Source organism: Eucyclogobius newberryi, unplaced genomic scaffold, assembly GCF_026437365.1.
Source record: "Eucyclogobius newberryi isolate DKJ021-1_F unplaced genomic scaffold, fEucNew1.0.hap1 SCAF_1, whole genome shotgun sequence".
NCBI lineage: Eukaryota > Metazoa > Chordata > Actinopteri > Gobiiformes > Gobiidae > Eucyclogobius > Eucyclogobius newberryi.
This window is the reverse complement of record NW_027315723.1, coordinates 15214740-15237768: the sequence shown is the minus strand read 5'-3', so window position 1 is coordinate 15237768 and position 23029 is coordinate 15214740. Positions and strand designations below refer to the sequence as shown.

The following is a 23029-nucleotide window of genomic DNA, read 5'->3' as shown; positions in this document are numbered from 1 at the left end:
TATTAAAGAGTTTACAGACAATTATTATTATTATTATTTTTTTATCTTTTCATCTGTTAACGTTCAAAACGAGTCATTTCTTCCACCACTACTTTGTACTTCTGCTTGAGTAATAGTATTATCAAGCAAAAGTACTCTCACTTGAGCACAATCGTATCCATGTGGTCTTTGTTTTTTGTCCGTTTTTAACCTGCTTGGAGCTCACCTTTTGTTGTATTGGAGAAGTTTTTTGGCCTGGTTTAATCCTTGTTTTCGCTCAAGGCAGTATCTCTAAATCTTTTATTAATTCCACACATATTCTCTCTCTGTCATTTCTGCTTTGTGGACAATCTCCCATTCCTCCACTGTACGCGCCGCTGAATTCTTAATAAACGCAGAGGTGTAGTTCTTCGCTGTTTTAAATTGTAGTTGTTGTGAGTGGATTTTATGTTTCAAACTTTTTACCGTGAGTTGAGAACAAGTTGGCAGTCTTAAATAAATAGGTTCAGATAAGGACTTACCCAGGTCTGAAGCCAAGATGAATACAAATGAGAGGTATATTTAGAAATGGAAAAAATGGAAAAATGGAAATATTAATAGTTGTTTTAGAGATGCACAATTGGGAAGTATAGATTATAAAAATTATGCAAAAAGGACTGATTGATTAACTAAAAACTTTAAACCATCTGTTTTGGTTTGTCTCCATGGAGATACAGCAGTATTGTTATGTCATTGAAATAATCTGTCTCTGTGGAGAGGCTCACATAATATATATCCTATATCCTGCAAATAATTAGATCAATAATATTAATACCGTTCTGTGGCACATTCCAGGCAAATCAATCACATATTTGGAAAAGTAAGAGCATCTTTTAAGTTTAGTTTTTGTGGTTCATTTTACAGTCCATTCAGTTTTTTTTCAGCTCCTCACCTTATCTCTAAGGGAGCGCCCAGCCACACGGCAGAGGAAACTCCTTTCAGCCGCTTGTATCCGCGATCTTGTTCTTTCGGTCACTACCCAAACCTCATGACCATAGGTGAGGGTAGGAACGTAGACCGACCGCTAAATCGAGAGCTGATCCTCCTGTCGATCTCACGTTCCATCCTTTCCTCACTCGTGAACAAGACCCGGATATATTTGAACTCCTCCACTTGGGGCAAGGACTCCCCACCCACCTGAAGAGGGCAAGCCATCATAGTTTAGAACCATGGCCTCTGATTTGGAGGGGTTGATCCTCATTCCAGCTACTTCACACTCAGCTGCAAACCGTCCCAGTGCATTCTGCAGCATTGACAATGGAGGTCGAGAACTCAGTCCACTTGGACTCAATGTCCCTGGTCTCCCCCTGGATCTGGGAGAAGCTCTCCCGGAGGTGTCAATTGAAGACGGACAGAGGGCTCCAACAGACGTTCCCAACAGACCCTCACAATGTGCTTGTGCCTACCAACCGCCAGCGGATCCAACTCACCACCAGGTGGTGATCAGTTGACAGCTCCGCCCCTCTCTTAATCCGAGAAGTCCCCCAGTAGAGGTCCCCCAGTAGAGGTCCCCCAGTAGAAGTCCCCCAGTAGAAGTCCCCCAATAGAAGAACGGGGTCCCCTGTTGGTGCACTGTCCAGTACCTCTCCCAGGGACTCCAAGAAGGTCGGGTACTCTGCACTGCTGTTTTGGCCTAAGACCTGTCCCAAACCCGTAGACATAGGGACGCGACCCTCTCTTTCACTGGGGTGAACTGCAACATGTGGCGGCTGAGCTGTGGAGCTCATCAGTCCCGCCGACTTCGAAGTTTGCTGTGATTCTGGAAGTAACATCTCATTCTTTTTTGCCATCGGGATTTAGAAAATTCAAATATTAAGACTTCCAAGGCACAGCTGTGTGGTAAGTCATGTTCAAGAAGTGGTTGTTTTCAGTCACATGGATGCTTTAACTTTAACTCTACAAAAGGATTGTGCTCATAATTTACCACATAGCTTAAGCAACCTTTAAAATATTTAATTTTATAAATCTTTATGGGAAAAATGAATGGCTTCCCCTTTGACTGTTGAGCTCATTTTCTCAGAAAGAGAAAAACATTTGGAATGCATTATGTATGTGTTTGGGTTTGTCAAAGATTTTAGGGTTTCAAAAATGAATGAACTTTGGCTCAAATACAGGACAAAGCGTGGTTACGTTTCAGCCAGGAGGAGCAGACGGGAGGAGAGAGAGACTGTGTATACTCTTCTCCCTCTCCCCTTCTCTCCCCCTCTCTTTTTTCTCATTTTCTCTCACTCCTCCTCTCCCTCTTTCTCTCTCATTCCCTTTCCCCTGCTCTCGCCTCTCTCCCTCCCGTCCTGTTTCGTCTCCATCTCTCGCTGTCTTTCTTCTCTCTCCCTGTCGTCGCGCGGAGCTCATCATCCCGTCTTCGCAGCTCACTCTTGTCGCGCGCCGTGAGAGCAATTAGGTTCAGCGCTGCCTCCGCAATGAGTCACTCAAACATCTTCTGCTGATAGAGCCGCAGCCGCCATCCTCCTTCTCTTTCTCCCTCTACTCTTTCTCTCCTTCTTTCTCCCTCTCTCTTCCACATCTCCCTCTCTTCTAACTCACTCTATCCCTTTTCTCTCCTTCCTCTCTCTGTCTCCTTTCTTCCTCTCTCTCATCTTCCCCCTCCCTTCTTCTTCCCTTCTCTCTCTTATCTCTCTTCTCCCATCTCTTTATCATTATCCTTCTTCTCTCTCTCTCTTTTCTTGAGCAGTTCCTGCTCCCCCAACTTGTTCACACTCTATTCTTTCTCTACTTCTCTTTCACTCTATCCCTCTCCTTCCTTTCTCACTCTTCTTTTTTCCTTTTTTCTTTATCTCCTCTTTCAGTCTATTCTTTATTTAATCTTTCTCATGCTATCTCCCCTCTCCCCTTCTCCTCTTTCTTCATCCCTCTTTCCCCCCTCTTTCATTCTCTCTCACCTTTTCTCCCTTTTGCCTATTTCTTCCTCGCTGTATCACCCTGTTTTCTCTCTCCTTCTCTTTCTCACTCTATCCCTCCTCTCATCTCCCCTTCCTCTCGCTCCCTTTTTCCTCTTTCTCTCACTCACTCGAACCTTCATTCTCTTCTCCTTCTCATCTCCGAGTCAGTTTTCATGAAAATAGACAAATATACAGGTCCAGCCCTGGTCCAACCCTGGTTCAGTCCTGGTCCAACCCTGGTTCAGTCCTGGTCCAACCCTGGTTCAGTCCTGGTTCGTCCCTGGTTCAGTCCTGGTTCATCCCTGGTCCAGCCCTAGTCCAGTCTTGGTTCAGCCCTAATCCAGTCCTGGTTCAGCCCTGGTTCATCCCTGGTCCAGCCCTAGTCCAGTCCTGGTTCAGCCCTAGTCCAGTCCTGGTTCAGCCCTAATCCAGTCCTGGTTCAGCCCTGGTTCATCCCTGGTCCAGCCCTAGTCCAGCCCTAATCCAGTCCTGGTTCAGCCCTGGTTCATCCCTGGTCCAGCCCTAGTCCTGTCCTGGTCCAGTCCTGGTTCAGTCCTGGTTCTTCCCTGGTTCGGCCCTGGTCCGGCCGTAGTCCGGCCCTGGTTCAGCCCTGGTTCAGCCCTGGTTCAGCCCTGGTCCAGCCCTGGTTCAGCCCTAGTCCAGTCCTGGTTCAGCCCTGGTTCATCCCTGGTCCATCCCTGGTCCAGCCCTGGTCCAGCCCTCGTCCAGCCCTAGTCCAGTCCTGGTTCATCCCTGGTCCAGCCCTGGTCCAGCCCTAGTCCAGTCCTGGTCTAGTCCTGGTTCAGCGCTGGTCCAACCCTGGTTTGGCCCTGGTCCGGCCGTAGTCCGGCCCTGGTCCGGCCCTAGTCCAGCCCTGGTTCAGCCCTGGTTCAGCCCTGGTCCAGTCCTGGTCCAGTCCTGGTTCAGCCCTGGTTCATCCCTGGTCCAGCCCTAGTCCAGTCCTGGTCTAGTCCTGGTTCAGCCCTGGTTCATGCCTGGTCCAGTCCTGGTCCAGTCCTGGTCCAGTCCTGGTTCAGCCCTGGTCCAGTCCTGGTCCAGTCCTGGTTCAGCCCTGGTTCATCCCTGGTCCAGCCCTGGTCCAGCCCTAGTCCAGTCCTGGTCCAGTCCTGGTCCAGCCCTGGTTCAGCCCTTTAATTGATCTCTGTGTTAATGCTGCTTTAAACCTTGTGCATTTCTTGTTTAGTCCTTATTTTTAGTCCATTTGTTCCATAATCCCTATAATAGACTATATAGGTTTGTTGTGGTTCTAATCCGGGTTCAGTCCGTCATGACAAACACATTAGAACAGCCTCCCCTCCCCTCCCTCCCCTCTCTCACGCGCGCCCTCACCCGCCGCGCGCGCACAGACGCCACAGAGAGGAGAGAGCAGGGCGCTGGATGAGCCGCAGTAACATCGGGACTATACATCGCTTCTTCCTCCTCTCAGTCGTTGGGATTTACGCGTTTTCATCGGTTGCGCCGTGTCCGTGAGGAGGTCTGGACTTAAAACTGGACCCGGCGCGGCTGGACCTGTGAGGTAAGTCGCCTTGGATATTTTAGACACGCTATTCCTGCTTCTTTTTTGTGTTAACCGCCTGTGGTAATAAATCCAGACATTGTAAGGCAAGTAGAGCCGTAACTTGCAAAGACACATTTATACGCATCCCCCCCTCGAGTCCATCGCGACGTCTCTTTTGCGTTAACCGAGACGTATTATTTATTTTGTACATGTTCGTTTTGTTGCCATGCAGCGTTCAACTCACACGCAACATGTCGTTAACTTTGAAACGTCACCTCGGCCAAAATCCTTGTCCGTGCACGCAAAAAAAAAAGCATGTTCCCCCAACAACGCAGCGCCGCCTTTAGTTCAGACGCGCGTCCGGAGCGCGGCGCGGGCGAAACGCAGCGTCCTCTCCGCTTTTTGACGCGTCCGGTGCCGCCACAAGATGGTGGTGTGGCTATCCCCGTGCGCGTTTCTGCTTTTCTCTGTTCATTTTTAGACTTGTGGAGGGAAAAGAAAAAAGAGAAAGTGAGCAGGCGGGGTTGTGATTTAGGTCCGCGCTCCCAAAAACATCTGCACTGCTGCGAATTTTGATGTCGCGGCGCGATTAGAGGTTGCGTTCCGGAGGAAGCGGCACAAGCGGCGGAGATTAACGATTGACCTTGGTTTGCGCGAAGCTTTTTTCTTTTTTTTTATGCAGCACGTAGATGATTTGGAGAAGCACAAACTTGACAATCGATGCAACAAGGTGGACACTTCGCCTTGGAATAATAATAATAGTCTTGTGATAGATTTGCAGCCTGCGTAGCGCGTGATGTCTGCTGGAAACGGGCTCATGTGTGTCGTAATTGTGGATGGAAAAGTTTGGCACGCGGGTTTGGCACGTCACGGCATCGCGTCTTTGGATAATGGCTCGTTTCGCGTCAGTAATCTTTAGCGGAGGAGAGAGAGGGAGAGAGTGCGGTGGTGATGCTGCTGCTGCTGCTGCTGCTGCTGCTGCTGGCGCAAGGTGATTTGTCAAAGTGAGAGGCGAGAACTACTCAGGGCTGCTGCTCTGAAAGGTGCAAAACTTCTCAAGCGTTTGGCCCATTTTTCCATTTTTATTTTTTTCCAGCCAAGTAGTCAGTTTCTAAAGCAGGAAATGGTCCAAAATGTCCATGAACACACAGGTCTTTTGTAGGTCCGATGTACAGATTTATATCATTTTGAGGGCTGGGTTTGCAGTCCAGATTCTAACCTGGTTTAGACCAGGTTCGGCCAGACTTTAGACACTGGTTTAGTCTAAGTTTAGGTTTGGTTTAGTCCCGGATAGAGCCGGTTTAGTCCTGTTTTAGTCTTAGGTGTGGACCTGGCTCAGTCCTGGTTATACCTGGTTTAGTCCTGCTTTAGTCCTGCTTTAGTCTTAGGTGTGGACCTGGCTCAGTCCTGGTTATTCCTGGTTTAGTCCTGATTTAGTCCTGCTTTAGTCTTAGGTGTGGACCTGGCTCAGTCCTGGTTATTCCTGGTTTAGTCCTGCTTTAGACCAACCTATTTTTTGTCTCTACTTTAGCCCTGATTTAACCTTCATATTTTGTCCTGATTCTTAGCCTGGTTAAGGACGCTTTTAGTCTAGTTTCAGTCCCTGGTTTAGTCCACGTTTCAACTATATAGTATATTATGGTATAGTCCTGCTTGAGACCCAGGTGTAATAAAAGAATACCTGGCTGTTTAACTAGTGCTCTCATCGTCCTGCACTAGTCCTCGTTTAGAGTTCCTGGTTTAGGTCCCTGGTTTACCTGTTCAACCACCTGGTTCTGTTTTAGATCTGTTTAAGATTAGAGATTAGATCCTGGAAAGATTAGATTAGACTCTTGAAATACATATTTAAGACTAGTTATCACCTGTTCTAGTTCTGATTTAGCTCTACTGGTTTTGACCTGGTTTAGTCCTGATTTAGTCCTTGTTTAGCCCTAAGCTCTCCCTTCATATAACAGGCAGGCATCTTGGCACATTCTTAATTATATTTAGAGACACTTGTGCAGACAGCTGTGACTGCGCTGTGAGGTACTTTGTCAAAATGAAGACTGTAGAAAAACATCATCCAACCGTTTATTCACATTATCATGCTGTAACTCAGACGGATCAGGAGTCTTACCCATAACCTCCAATTGCGACTACATTTCTAATTTATGTTCTCAAATCGAGGTTCAGTCCACAGGTCACATTTTAAACCCGTCCAGGCGCATTAATATTTGGATGAAGAGTGAAATCTGAACCGCTAAACTAACACAAGAAGAAGGTATTTCAGAAAAGGCTAAACTACAAGGTTTTTACAGCAGTTTTCACACAGAATAAGATCAGGGACATTTCACCCAATTAACTTTCATCATAAGGATTTTAAGTACAAACATTTACATTTCAATTGCGATGACTTTTGCGTCCCTACTTCAATCTTACAAAACCAGAGACACCTTAGAAAATGTATTTTTAAAAGATGGTTATATAATGCAGTGAAGTTTCCTCCTCAGCCGCCCACGCTTCAGTGAGAGAAAGGAGCTCTATCTGTAGTTGTCAGAGTCAAACAGGTGTGACGGAGCTGACAGAGGAGGTGTCGCAAAACCACAAACATCCTCATCATTTTAAATTCACGGGATGCAGATAAAATATAAGGAGCCGAGAAGGAAATTAGGTTAGTGATTTGAACCTTAAAGGATCAAAGATTCAAGGACAATTGTCTGATATAATAGATGGATACCTTTGGACTATACTATTGGCAGCAGAAAAAAGAAATGGCTGACACAAACCTGACCTACGATTAAGGACTGGACTGACATTGTAACAGACTTCAGACAAATGGAAACATTCAGACTTCATTTGGAAATGGGCAAATTTGACCAACTTTGGACTAAATAGAATTTGATTTGATTGAGCATGACACATGTTTTTTTGTATTTTCTAGTTTTATTTGTATTTTTTTGTTCTGCAGAAATAATTGTTTGAATCAACTAATAAAAGTATTTTTAGTAACATTAACACGTTTAACTAAATAAATTCAAGACAAATAAGTTTAATGCTATACTATGGAAAATTCCAGGTAAAGCTATAACATGGATACAAGCACCGGAGAGGTTACACAGGGCAACTATAAACCAATCCAAATGCTCTTTGTAGCTGTACCTTGTCATTCCCTTTAATCTGAGTCCAACTTCCTGCTGTAGAACTCGAACAATCTCAGTCTTGTTGATTGTACCATGCGATTTTCTGCCGTTTTTGGGACCTCAATCTCTCCCTTGTACACTGGTTTTGCTCAGAAATACAAAATAAAATAAATGAAAAGCAAACGTGGACGAGTCTCTTGAGTAATCCCCTTGAAACGCGTGTTCAGAAATGATTACGGGCTTGGACAAGGCGCGGACAGTTTAAATTAATCTGAAATGTGGAATTGTGACCTGGGATTGGCTTTCTGTAAAGCTGTTGTAAATATAAAACAGTATGACACTTGTATGTGGAGTATTTTATCATGTTTGAAATATTGAAAATTTTAGAGTTAGCTATAGAATGAGCTACGAGAATAGGATCAAACCAAGTCATTTCAAAACTAACACCAGGTTTATATCAGACGTGAGTTGAGTTGGGACCTTCACGGGCCTCATAAGTATTCCAAAGTCATCAATTCTTGTTGTTACACAGGCCTGGGGGCCCTGCGAGGGTCCGGAGGATGTGCAGGATTGGAGTCTGTTCTCCCCAGACACCCCGGCGGTCTTGAGCGGTTGTCAGGTAATAGGTTATGTTCACGTTCTAGAATTTGATTATGTCTCCAATGGTGGACAAGGACCAGTGTAACTCTGAGGGAGATTCACTGTTCTGTAAAGAAATATATGTGTTAAAAAGATACAGCGCCATAAGTGTTGTCTCTTGTCATTATTTATTTGGAGTTAACTCACAAACTTATGGTCCTTACAATCTCGCCTTTGGAGGTGAATAATGGCATTTCTTTCTGAAGCTTTTGGGAAGGGGAAAACATCAGTTGTGTTTATTTCTGCTGACAGAGAAGACGTTCAACTTTGTGCCAGTTTTTGTTTCATGTGGATAGGCCCAGTAGGTACAGAGATATGAACCAGTAACTAAGTCAACAAGTCTGACAGTTAAACAGCTAATTCTGCCTGAGGATTCTGACCTGTCTCTCACCAAGTTTAAACTATAGGCGTTTTAGAATGTTTTGTTGTCACGTGAACATCACTAAATATTATTATCATTATGCACATATATATAAACCAGGTCAAAAACAGCTCTAAATCAGAATTTAAAAATAACACAAAATTGTCCTTATATAGATCAATCACAACCTTTAATTCAATGTTATTTCAAAGGTTTTGTAACATATAAAATGAAGGTTAATGAACATAAACAAAGACAACAGTTGAATCAGTGCCATCTCACACAAAAAGTAGCTGCAACATCTTCCTGCAAAGTAACTCACAAACCACATGCTTTTACTGACCGCTGCTTTAAAAAGACTCAAGCTGATCATTGACGTCTCAAAACAATTGTATCCCGATTATATTAAAATGTCGTCTAAGTCCCTTTATTAACCAGCTCTGGATTCTGAATGTTCACATGCCGCGGTGATCTGGCTGCAGCATGGCCTGATTTTGTTTTTAAACCCGTGAAAGTGAATTATAGTTTGAGTTTGGGATGATTTGATTTGGAGCCCGTGGAGGGTTTTAATTCTCACTCCTGACGAAATAATCAGAGAGTCATTTTCAGCAGAGCCACAGGAGCTGTCGGCTCATGTGAGAAGGAAGGAGAGAGAATTATAACAAAGATTAATCACGGAATATAGAAATACAGTTGTTGTTTTTTTCTCATAAAGGTCTATATATATCTCTATATCTCTAAATAGCTAATTTTGTTTTAAACCGTGACTAAACCAACTCTAAAGCAACAAACCAAAGATTTTGATTCATGTTTTATTTGTACAATTCCGTCATACGTCACATTCATATTTGAACTCATCCAAGAATAATTGCAGTTATCTCGATTTAATTGTGACCATTAAAATAGATTTTTAAATTTTATTTGATTGCGATCTATCTTACAGCCCTACAACTGACAACAATGGCTAAACCAGGACAAAATGAACACTTAAAGGTGGTATGGACGATTTTTTTCAGCAAATCTTTTATCATATTTCCTCGTGGCGTGGATAAATCAGTGTCCTGCCACGTATCAATCATAAAACGCACCTATCGCTCACCTGCAGCCGCGTCAGGCTCGTCCCCACGTTTCCGCGTGCCTAAGCGCATGGATCTATCATAATATAGTTCCCTCAGTGTACGGGGCAAAATGAAGACGGAGAAAGACATTTCGAGCTGACGCAGAAGTGGACAGAAATCTACGGGAGACGAGCGATGCGATGCGCTCCGTTGCGCTCCTCCTCAAGAATAGAAGGGGCCACTTAAAGACACTAACGCAGATGCTCAGAATACATCTTAAAAAACATCATCAAACATATCATTAAAAAACATGTCAGTACCCAAAAAGGACATCTCAGTGACAACTAATGATGATTATGTATAATTAAAATGACATTCAGTGATCACATGATGGAATAATCCACATCAGTCAAAAATAGTGGCCAATTATACAATATTACTAGTGGAGTAAAAGTACACATAGATGTATTGAATAAAACAAACTGGTCAATGGAGAAACTTTCTAGGTTTTTATTAAAAACTACATGTGTACAAGTCTTTTACAAGAAAAAAAAAAATCATTTAACAACAATAATGTGTAAAAGCTCCACAAAATAAATTTTGCATAGAATGTGTCTCTGAAAGTTTTAATTATTTGTGTTGTTGTTGTTGCCTTTCAAATATGCTTTTGAATCCTCTTACACTTGTATTTTACGTTATTCTGCTGGCCTGTCTGGTGATCCTACAGCATAAGTGAGAACCAACTATAAAAAAAAGAATGAAAAAGGCCTTTTACCTACAGGGCTGTCATATATCAATGATCCTGAACACAATTTGGCTGCAGAAATGCACAGAACAAATGTGGGGATGGTTTATGGACTTACAAACGACCTGTTGCTGAGGGAACAACACAGAGTCCATTGGAAAGAGAGATGAAGTGTCTTCGCCCAAGGACACATCTAAGAGGGAATCAAACTGCAGACCACTGGGTTGGGTGGGCGAAAACTCTAACCACTGAGCCACTACCACGTCATTTGTAATAAATCCACTTACAAGAATCTGATGGACCTGTGTACCCCCATGTCCCCTCTCCTCTCTGTATTACTCCCCTTCTCTGCCTCCATCTCTCCCTCTTTTCCCCCTTCGCCCCTCCCTTCCCTCTTTCCCTCCTTCTCTCCCTTACTCCCTCGCTCGCTCCCTCGCTCGCTCGCTCCGTCCTTGCTGCATACTGATGAGTGCTGTCTGTGTCATTTACATTTCTGTCAGTGTAAAGTGCCGCTGTCATAGGCACTTTGAAAAGCATCGTCACAATTAGACACATTTACATTTATATTACTCCAGGAAAGGAAAGAGAGAGGAGAGAGAGGGGGATGGAAGAGGGGGAGAAAGGGAGAGAGAGAGAGAGAGATACAAAGGGACGGAGGAGAGAGAGAGGGAAAGAGAGGCGACGTGGAGAAAAGAGAAAACTGTTAAGATGAACAGCAAAAAGGGAGAAGAAATAGGTTTCAAATGGGCACAATATTGCAAAAACTTTGGTTTGATTTTAGTTTAGTCCTGGTTTGGACCTTGTTTTGTACTGGTTTAGCTCTGTTTTAGACCTGTTTTAGACAAAGTTTAGTCCCTGGTTTAGTCCTGGTTTAGTCATTGGTTTAGTCTCTGGTTTAGTCCTAGTTTAGTCCCTGGCTTAGTCCTTCATGTTTTAGTCCTTGGTTTAGTCCTGTTTAGTCCCTGGTTTAGTCTCTGGTTTAGTCCTGGTTTAGTCCCTGGTTTAGTCCCTAGTTTAGTCCCTGGTTTAGTCCTGGTTTAATCCTGGTTTATTCCCTGGTTTAGTCCTAGTTTAGTCCTGGTTTAGTTCTGGTTTAGTCCTGGTTTAGTCTTGGTTTAGTCTTGGTTTAGTCCCTGGTTTAGTCCTGGTTTAATCTCTGGTATAGTCCTGGTTTAGTCCCGTTTTGGTCCCTGTTTTAGTCCCTGTTTTAGTCCTGTTTAGTCCTGGTTTAGTCCTGGTTTAGTCTTGGTTTAGTCCCTGGTTTAGTCCCTGGTTTAGTCTTGGTTTAGTCCCTGGGTTAGTCCCTGGTTTTAGTCTTGGTTTAGTCCTGTTTTAGTCCCTGTTTTAGTCCTTGTATAATCTTGTTTTAGTCCTGGTTTAGTCCCTGTTTTAGTCCCTGTTTTAGTCTTGGTTTAGTCCCTGGTTTAGTCCTGCTTTAGTCTTGGTTTAGTCCCTGGTTTAGTCCCTGGTTTAGTCCCTGGTTTAGTCTTGGTTTAGTCCCTGTTTTAGTCTTGGTTTAGTCCTGGTTTAGTCCCTGGTTCAGTCTTGGTTTAGTCCTGGTTTAGTCTTGGTTTAGTCCCTGGTTTAGTCCTGTTTTAATCCCTGTTTTAGCCCCTTTTAATCCTGGTTTAGTCCTGGTTTAGTCCTGGTTTAGTCCCTGGTTTAGTCTTGGTTTAGTCCTGGTTTAGTCTTGGTTTAGTCCCTGGTTTAGTCCTGTTTTAATCCCTGTTTTAGCCCCTTTTAGTCCTGGTTTAGTCCTGGTTTAGTCCTGTTTTAGTCCTGGTTTAGTCCCTGGTTTAGTCCCTGGTTTAGCTCAAGCTTAGCTCAGGTTCAGACATGATTCATAACCTGGATCTCTTCATGATCCTGTCTCTCTCCAAACTCAACAGTCGGTTGCACCAAACAACACATCAGCTGTATAGATTTTATAATCCAGTCAACTCTTTCAAAATAGATCGCTCTCGCCTCCTTCTCTCGCTCGGCCGCTCAGCACGGGCCAAATGTGGATAAACACCAGCACAATGAGCGGACACCATGACTGGAGCGGACAATGGCTCCATGTGTAATCGATAGGGAGCCATAGAGAGAGGCTAACAGGCTAACAGACTAACAGACTAACAGGCTAACAGACTAACGGGCTAACGGGCTAACGGGCTAACGGGCTAACGGGCTAACGGGCTAACGGGCTAACGGGCTAACGGGCTAACAGGCTAACAGACTAACAGACTAACAGGCTAACAGACTAACGGGCTAACAGACTAACGGGCTAACGGGCTAACGGGCTAACAGACTAACAGACTAACAGGCTAACAGACTAACGGGCTAACGGGCTAACGGGCTAACGGGCTAACGGGCTAACAGACTAACAGGCTAACAGACTAACGGGCTAACGGGCTAACGGGCTAACGGGCTAACAGGCTAACAGACTAACAGACTAACAGGCTAACGGACTAACGGGCTAACGGGCTAACGGGCTAACGGGCTAACAGGCTAACAGACTAACAGGGTAACAGGCTAACAGGCTAACAGACTAACAGACTAACAGGCTAACAGACTAAGGCAAGGCAAGGCAAGTTTATTTGTAGAGCACATTTCATACACAAGGCAATTCAAAGTGCTTCACACAGCAGGAAAAATGCATTCAAATCACAAAGAAATTACAGAAATACAATAAAATTAACTAAATTAAAAAATATCAATCCAACTGATTTTCTAAACTAATAAAATCACAAACAAAAGAGAAGAGTGCAAAGATAAAAATTAACTACAATGAAATTAACTAAATTAAAAATTATCAATCCAACTGATTTTCTAAACTAATAAAATCACAAACAAAAGAGAAGAGTGCAAAGAAAAAATCCTTTCAGTCATATGCGCAGCTAAACAAAACTGTTTTTAGCTTAGATTTGAACATTGTCAGAGTAGAAGCCTGTCTCACATCTTCAGGAAGACTGTTCCAGATTTTAGCTGCATAAAACTGAAACGCAGATTCCCCATGTTTTGTCCTGACTCTGGCACCAGCAGGAGGCCGGTCCCTGAGGTCCTCAGAGTCCGAGATGGTTCATATGGCACTAACATATCCAAGATGTACTTTGGTGCTAGGCCATGGAGAGACTTGTACACAAGCAGACCTGCTTTAAAGTCTATTCTCTGAGCCACAGGAGCCAGTGCAGAGACCTGAGAACAGGACTAATGTGATCATACTTCCTGGTTCTGGTCAGGACCCGAGCAGCAGCGTTCTGGATGTACTGCAGCTGTTTTACAGCTCGTTTGGAGAGACCAGTGAGCAGGCCGTTACAGTAGTCTAATCTACTGGAGACAAACGCGTGGATAAGTCTCTCTAAATCTGGTTTTGACACTATATTTTTGATTTTGGCAATGTTTTTTAGATGGTAAAAAGCTGCTGATGTTATTGATTTGACGTGGCTATTAAAGTTCAAGTCTGAGTCCATTATTACCCCCAGATTTCTAATTTGGTTTGTAGGTTTTAGAGCGAGACTCTGGAGGTGACCGCTAACACTTTCTCTTTGTTTCTGTGGGCCAAAAACGATTATTTCAGTCTTGTCTGAGTTCAGCTGGAGAAAGTTGTTTTGCATCCACAAACTGATCAGTTGGATGCAGTGACAGAGTGAATCTACTGGTCCATAGTCACCTGCCGATAGTGAAACATAGATCTGAGTGTCGTCTGCATAATTGTGATAGGACACATTTTCACTGCGTATCAACTGACCCAACGGCAGCATGTAGAGGTTGAACAGAAGGGGACCCAGGACTGACCCTTGGGGCACTCCACAGGTCAGGGTCATGTGGTCTGAGACACAGCTACCAATTTCAACAAAGTACTTCATGTCTTCCAGATAGGACCTTAACCAGTTTAGGGCAGTGCCAGTGATGCCCACCCAGTCCTCTAGTCTCTGTAAGAGGATCCCATGATCGACAGTGTCAAAAGCAGCACTCAGATCTAACAGAATTAAGACTGAGGCTTTGCCCGTGTCAGTGTTCAGGCGGATGTCATTTGTCACCTTGACAAGAGCAGTCTCAGTGCTGTGATGAGGTCTAAAACCTGACTGAAAAACATCAAATGAGTTGTTTATTAAGAGGAAATCTGTGAGCTGTTGGTAAACAACCTTTTCAAGGACTTTGCCCCAAAATGGCAGATTAGAGATGGGCCGGTAATGACTCAGTACTGCGGCATCAAAACTGCTCTTCTTTAGGAGAGGCTTTATGACCGCAGTTTTCAAAGACATTGGGAATGTTCCAGATTGAAGCGACATGTTAACTATGTGAGTGAATGGTGCTAACAAACTGTTCAGCACAGACTTTAGAAATTTGGTGGGTAACACATCAAGGCAGCATGTAGATGAACTCAGACTGGTGATGATCTCATGGACAGTTTTGTCAGTTACTGGTGCAAAGTGAGTTAGCTCTAAGTGTCTTGGTGGTTTTAGGGTAATTTTTTGCATTGTGGGATTTATAGCATTTTTAATGGCCTGAACTTTGTCATTAAAGAATAATGCAAACTCATTACACTTGGATGTGGAAATGAGTTCTAACGGCAGCTGAGCTGGAGGGTTTGTTAATCTGTTTACTGTGGCAAACAGGACACGCGAGTTGTTACTGCAGCTTCCAATTATTTCAGAAAAATATCTTTCCCTAGTTCTACATAAGATTAGGTTGTACATGTTCAGCTTTTCTTTGTAAATCTCTTTTTGAACCTGGAGCTTTGACTTGCGCCATTTCCGTTCGGCCCTGCGGCACTCCCTTTTCTGTGCCCTGACCGAATCATAATTTCTCCACGGCGCCTTCTGCTTATTTTTAACCATTTTAGCCTTTATAGGGGCGATGGTGTCCAGAACATTCAAAATACTAGATGTAACAGAGTTCAACAAATCATTTACATTAGAACATGAGACATTTTCAAAGTTTATCATTTCCATAAACAGTGCACCTGTGCCATCACTTATGTGTCTCCTCTGAACAACTGCAGGACCAACCGGAGGTTTGGGAGAAACAGACAGGTCAAAGAAGACACAGAAATGATCAGACAGAGCAACATCGATCACATTAACATTTGAAATATTTACCCCCTTTGTAATTATGAGATCTTGAGTGTGTCCTTTGCTGTGGGTGGGGCCTCTCACATGCTGAGTAAGACTGAAGGTTTCAAGGACAGCATCAAGCTCTTTAGCGTTTCTGTCACAAATATTATCAATATGCACATTGAAATCACCTGTAATGACCAAACCATCAAAGTCTGTGCATATGACTGAAAGCATCTCAGTAAAATCATCAATAAAACTTTGGCAGTGCTGGGGAGGCTTGTATAAAACAATGAAGAGAATGGATGGAGACCGTTTTAGCTCCATTTTAAAGGATACATACTCAAATGATGAAAACACCCCAAAAGACAACCTGCGGGTAATTATTTCATCTCTAAAGACAGCACAGACTCCACCCCCTTTTTTGTTTTCTCGTGTTTCAGATTCAAACTTAAAGTTGGGTGGAGCAGATTCTATCAGAACTACATTTCCTGTGTTTTTGTCAAGCCATGTTTCAGTTAAAAACATAAAATCAAGATTATAAGAAGAAATAAAATTATTAATTAAGAGAGATTTGTTACATAAGGATCTGACATTTAGCACAGCAAGTTTCAGACTAGTTTCAGTGAGACTGGGCTTTATCTTTTCACAGGGAATATGAATCACATTTCTCAGATTGGGCCTGACTCGCATTTTGTTTTTCCATCTGTGTGATGATGTGACTACAGAAATAGCACTAGGGGGGGCTCTTTTTACATAGGGCCCCGGGTTGGATTGATTTTTAATGTGACAATAAGTCCCAGCAACGCTGAGACCCAGTCCATCCTAGCTATGGGAGATACCAGGTGAAAGGCGAGGTTGGATGGGTGGTGGGGCTTTTGTAGCCAAGGAGAGTTTGGGACCAGGTGAGAGGCGAGGGGGGATGGGTGGTGGGGCTTTTGTTGGTGTAGTCGGTACTGACATAGCCCTTGCTATATTGGGCGTGAGTGGAGCCATCTTAATGCCTGATTTGATCAGACTTTCAAAATGGCTGGGAAGGCCCATGGGTGAGAGTGGAGATGAGAAGGAGAATGATGAATCTTTAGTGGGAGTAGATGTTGCAAGGGGAACCCAGGGCTGGTGTGAAGGCAGGGGCGATGACAGGGATGTTGTTGGGCTTGTCATAGATGGGTCCAAGGCCTTTGAAGATTGTTCCTTTGCTGGAGGTGAATGTGGAGCAGCTGGAGCTGAATCCTTTGCTGGTGGTGGTGGAGCAGCTGCTGATGAATCCTTTGGTGGAGGCTGAGGTTGTGGTGCTTTTGATGTTGAAACATTGGCTCGGTCTCTGGCTGATGGAGCAGGAATTCTTCTCGCATTCCTCTCTTCTCTAACTATCTGCTCAGGACCCTGTCCAGGCCCAGTCCAATGCCTCAGAGCGTGGAGCAGGTTCTCTGTCAGCACCCTCACTCCACCTCTGCATAGGTGGGGGCCATTTCTCTTAAACAGGTCCTCTCGTTTCCAGAATAGATAGAAGTTCTCAATGTAGTGGAGTCCTCTCGTGGAACACTCTTTGGACAGCCATGTGTTCAGCTGAAGAAGCCGGCTAAACTTGTTTATCCTCCTGTCGATGTTTGGAAGAGGTCCACTTATGAATGTTTTGATTTCCATTTTATCAAGCACGTCGAATAACTTCAAGAAGTCTTTTTTCAAAACTTCAGTCTGTTCCCGCCGCATGTCCACTGCACCCACGTGCACAATCAGCTGTTTAGCTCCTCCATGCTTAGCCATAATATTTGGAAGGAGTGACGTTATCTCAGAAACAGTGGCGCTTGGAAAAGAATGTGTGTTTATCTTTTCATGCGTCATGTGACTTATCGCGCCGTCCCCAACTAAAACAATCTGCGTGACCTTGGCTCCTGGCACAGATCCTCCTCGCTGTATTTTGGCCACGTCATCTTTCCTTTTTTCATTTAATTCCATCTCTGAAAGTGGTAAAAATCTGTTGGTGAGCTGTATTTTAGGCGACTTCACGTTATCTTTGTATCGTTTAGGCTTTGCTCCAAGTTTGTTCCAAGAAACAGCCTGGTCTTTCTGGTTTTTAGACAGTTTTGGAAACGACACAGAGTCACTGCGGTTTAGGTTGAAAGTAGCAGTTTTTCTTGTAAAAAGTGTGCTCTTCTTACCGTCGGTTGACACAGGAATGGTATCGTGAAGAACTTTTTCAGATTCCAAAACAAATATCCGTGTTTTCAGCTCATTAATTTCTTGTTGATATTTCCGACAGCGTTCACAGTCTTTCTCTAACAGGCTAACGGGCTAACAGGCTAACGGGCTAACAGGCTAACAGGCTAACGGGCTTACGGGCTAACAGACTAACGGGCTAACGGGCTAACAGGCTAACGGGCTAACAGACTAACAGGCTAACGGGCTAACAGGCTAACGGGCTAACAGACTAACGGGCTAACAGGCTAACGGGCTAACGGGCTAACGGACTAATGGGCTAACGGGCTAACAGGCTAACAGACTAACAGGCTAACGGGCTAACAGGCTAACGGGCTAACAGACTAACGGGCTAACAGGCTAACGGACTAACGGACTAACAGGCTAACAGGCTAACGCTACACTAGCTGAGCACTGGACCAAACAGAACTGAGCACTTCAAAATATGAACTGCTGAACCGAGCCAAGTGTGAACTACAGGCTCAGCCACTTTTATCCTGAAGTCTTTAGAGTAAGCAGCATCTAATTAGGCCCGAGCGCCACAAGCTGGCGAGAGGCCTATTAATCTCGTAAGGCCGTGCGAAGCACGGCTGCGAAAGTGCGCACGTAGTGCGCACGAAATCGAGCGCGAAGCGCTCGCCCACTTCCAAACACTCACTAACGCACTCCTTCACTCATGCACGCCCCGTGCATACCAATTAGTAGTAGGAAAATGGAACATTACCGTTGTAAACGGGCGAAGCCCGTGCAAAAGTGCGCACTAAACGAGCACTTTACATTGAGATGATCCCCATATAAAGCACTCATTTGCGCTAAGTACCTCACGAATACGTTCCCCATCTCTTGCATGTTCCGTGCATATAAGCATGTAATGCAAAAAATGAACATTATTACTGTATAGAGGGCCAAAAACACAAAGTGGGCGGAGCCCACTCAAAATTAACGAAAGTACCCGTCAGTGACCAGGGACCCACACCATGAGGTAGGAAAGCGCGAGCGCTTTCCGAAAATGTATAGTTTATGATATTTGGAAAATGGGAAACATTGTTTTCGTATCGGAATATTATTCTTTCTTTCTTTCTTTCTTCTTCTCGGGACCAACCCCCCTATTTTTCACCCAGTGAACATTGACGAAAAGTCACAAAAATTTGCACACCTCTAAAAATCGTGCCTCTCTACATTCTGGCTATTTCCCTTTTCTAAAATAAAAAAAATTGGCGCGTCAGCGCCCCCAAATGTACCAAAAATGCATTGAGAGATGGGAAATGACCCAAAAAAAATCTGATCGTAGAATCATGAAATTTGGCGCAGAGGTAGATGGTGACAAGAGAAGTAAAAAATATTATTACGGCAACGCCGTCCGCCCAACCAAATGTCGGCCATATTGCTTCAAAAATGGCTAAACATGACTTCAGAGTTTTTCCAAACGTCGTACTTTTACGAACTCCTCCCAGGGCGTTGGCCCTAAAAAGCTGAAATTTGGTGAAAATGCTACTGAGGAGTGGGACATCAAAAGTTATGCAAATTACATTGATACCTGTCACGGTCTCTGTGCGGCAAAGCCGCAAACTGTAGCAAGAATTTCAGAAATCTCCCAAATTTAACATTTCTGCCGTTTGCGCAGATAAAGTCCGAATTGCGTCAAATTAGAATCAGTTGTTAAACTCTTTGCCTTAAACCTACTTGAAGTGAAATTAATTAATTTGGAGCCACAGCGCCCCCTACAGATTTTATATGAAGGTTAAATATTTAGTTTTGCGAAATTATATGAAATTTGACACACAACTCAATTTTGGCATCCCCATCAAAAAAGTCAATGAGACCCATGTCATAATTGTTATGGCGTTGCCGTAACAATGACCGAAACCTTCTATGTTATTCCAATGGGGAAATCGCCAGAACATGTTTACACTTTAGACTTTCACAAACTCCTCTTAGGGCGTCAGCCCTATTAACCTGAAATTTGGTGAGACTCATCTTCAGGGGTGGACCATCAAAAGTTATCCACATTTTTATTCAAAGAGTCACGGTGTCTGTGCGGCAAAGCCGCACATTTTGCCAAGAATTCAAAATAAAATGGCTTTTTGATGGTAAAACAAAGGGGAGAAGATGTGACAGCGTCACAGATTCAGCAGTAGGCGTAATAAAAGGACAATTGGGGCGCGTTAGCGCCCCCTCCTCTTGCGGCGTGGCGGCGGCGTAGCGAGGGCCGATCATTGCCGCTTGCGGCTATATTTAGTATAATTATTGTAAATCCTCATGATAATAATAATAATGACATTTTGACAATCCATCAGAAATGTGTTCAAACGTGCTTGTGAATGACATGACTTGTTTTTAATTTTTTTTTTTTTAAATTAGTACTTTATTTTTTGCTTTGCTTATAAGGTATACATTTTTACATCTACTTTCAAGTAATTGACTTAAAAATATGTTGCTTAAAACCAGTTTAGAATCTAGACATTTGCTTCTTTCCTCTCTCCCTTTTCTTTCCTCTTCTCTCTATATCTTTCTTTCTTCTTCTCTTCTCTCTCTCTTGCTCCTCCCTTTCTTTCTCCTCTGTCGTTTATCACCTCTTTCCCCCCTCCTCTGTCACCCCGGCTCCCACCCTCACTCTCCCTCTCTCACCCTCCTCCCCCCTCCTCCCTCTCTCACACCTCCTCCTCTCCTCCCTCTCTCACACCTCCTCCTCTCCTCCCTCTCTCACACTTCCTCCCCTCCTCCCTCTCTCACACCTCCTTCCCTCCTCCTCTCCTCCCTCTCTCACACCTCCTTCCCTCCTCCTCTCCCCCCTCTCTCACACCTCCTCCTCTCCTCCCCTCCTCCCTCTCTCACACCTCCTCCCCTCCTCCCTCTCTCACACCTCCTCCTCTCCTCCCCTCCTCCCTCTCTAACACCTCCTTCCCTCCTCCTTTCCTCCTCTCCTCCCTCTCTCACACCTCCTCCCCTCCTCCCCTCTTCCCCTCCTCCCTCTCTCACACCTCCTTCCCTCCTCCTCTCCTCCCCTCCTCCCTCTCTCACACCTCCTTCCCTCCTCCTCTCCTCCCTCTCTCACACCTCCTCCCTTCCTCCCCTCCTCCCTCTCTCACACCTCCTCCCCTCCTCCTCACCTCCCTCTTCCCCTCCTCCCTCTCTCACACCTCCTCCCCTCCTCCCTCTCTCACACCTCCTTCCCTCCTCCTCTCCTCCCCTCCTCCCTCTCTCACACCTCCTTCCCTGCTCCTCTCCTCCCTCTCTCACACCTCCTCCCCTCCTCCTCTCCTCCCCTCCTCCCTCTCTCACACCTCCTCCCCTCCTCCTCTCCTCCCTCTTCCCCTCCTCCCTTCCTCCCTCTCTCACACCTCCTCCCCTCCTCCCCTCCTCCCTCTCTCATACCTCCTCCCCTCCTCCCTCTCTCACACCTCCTTCCCTCCTCCCCTCCTCCCTCTCTCACACCTCCTCCCCTCCTCCTCTCCTCCCTCTCTCACACCTCCTCCCTCTCTCACACCTCCTTCCCTCCTCCTCTCCTCCCTCTTTCACACCTCCTCCCCTCCTCCTCACCTCCCCTCCTCCCTCTCTCACACCTCCTCCCCTCCTCCTCTCCTCCCCTCCTCCCTCTCTCACCCTCCTCCCCTCCTCCCCTCTTGGGTCTGGTCCATCTGCAGCCCTCACAGACGCATGGAGCATATTGTAAACATATTTCAGTTAAACAAATGTAAATAAAAACACGGGCCAAGAAACCCATCTGTTTATAGAGACGGGAATAATAAGACGTATTTAGACTGTGTTTTTTACGTAACACTGGCATTCTGGTGACAAGGAATTCATTGAGGGTATTTTTGCTCAACGAATAAAAAAAAACGTTGATTACATATGTGTTTAATTAAAGCTGTGCAATGTTAAGCGACTTTGTGTTATTGTAAATATTAGAACATGCATTATTCATATTCTTCTTCTTATTCATAAAGACAAAGTACAAGTTGAATGCCAAACTGGGGACCATTCAAAACAAAGCAATAACTCCACACTGACTAATATCTCCATAAAGACAAGAAAGTATTGGACCATCCATCAGAAATGTTTAAGCAGGCGTAATAATCAAACAAATATAATAATGAAATAAGCCAATAATTAGATCTGATTTTTGGTTAGTGTTTACGTCCACAATTTGATCTTCACAAACATTCAGTGACATTTTTGATGATGAAATGAAAGATTTTCAGAAGAACTGTTGTATTTGGAAGAAAACATGACATTTAAATTACTTTTGAAATAACTCTTTTTAAATAAGTATTTTTAACATTAAACAATTTCTTGTCAAAATCCACTCATTCATAAGAATAATTAATGTTTTATGTTGTATTTTTGAGCAGTAAAAACTAAATGCAAGATCTCTAAGTTTATTGACAGGCAAAGCACTAGCACCCCTCCCAGAAAAGTGACATAGTGCACCTTTAAAAAACATGCAGGTGCTCAGTAATTGCTTATACTTGTTCTACACATTATTCAGGGCGATACTTAAAATGCCCATGGTATAGAAAGCAGTATTGAAAGGAAACACACATATTTGTCTGCGGGTTTGTTTATTTCAAACTCTCTTGCTAAACATTACGCTGTTTTCCCCAATTGCAAACCATAACTGCATTCCATTTCAATGATCTACTTTTACAACCCCATTGTCCCGTGTTGGTGATGATTTAAAATATGATTTCTACTTCGGCTTTTCGTCCTGTGGAGACTAAATCCCCATCCACTTTTGTGAAATATTATTGGACTGTGAACACAATAATAGAGACTGTTTCAGAATTTACAGGGGATCAATGAAGCTGGTGTCTGATTGCCAAGTGAACTGTAATATAAACCAGAACTGTGGAGTGAAGTAGGCCTTTTAGTAATAGTAGTAGTGGTTTTGGCGGTAGTACAATTATTGATTGATGAATTTATTTGTATTATTATAGAGTCCTACACCTATGTGCCAAGTCTGCATGCACTTGAAACTGTTTTATAGGTGGTACACATGGTTTTCCCTCTGTCATGGAATTGAGACATGTCCTTGGGAGGAGACATACACCGATGCTATTCCGTAACACATTGAGAACACAATTCAACTTAGAATATGAAACGACACAGAAATATCAGACATTTGTGTGGCAAGCTTGGGAGAAAACGCGGGGACTGATCACGCAGGCTGTTGTACGCAGCCTGCGTGATCCTCCTGCGTCTCACCCCGTTTTTTCCCATGCTGGTTGGTTTTATTAGATATTCTGGAATAGGCGGGTCACATTTCTCATTGGTCAGCTTCACATCAAGGCACTTGGTATTTTTCCGTAGAGATAAAGCCTGCAATGGGGGGTGCAACTCATCACAAATGCAGTTTGTCACACACCCGTTCTTCTCTTAGACTAATGATGCAGATAAAATATCACTATTATGCAGATAAAATACATCACAGA

At 44.1% G+C, this 23029-nt stretch overlaps 1 protein-coding gene across 1 annotated transcript in view; it reads left to right on the top strand.

Annotated features, from left to right (window-relative positions):
* The first annotated feature begins 4282 nt into the window (after positions 1–4282).
* nlgn4xa (neuroligin 4 X-linked a) overlaps positions 4283–23029 on the top strand; it is a 101824-nt gene continuing 83077 nt past the window's right edge. The window contains exon 1 of the mRNA XM_072434013.1: positions 4283–4455. The gene's annotated coding sequence lies outside the window, so the exon portion shown is untranslated. The remainder of the gene's footprint in view (positions 4456–23029) is intronic.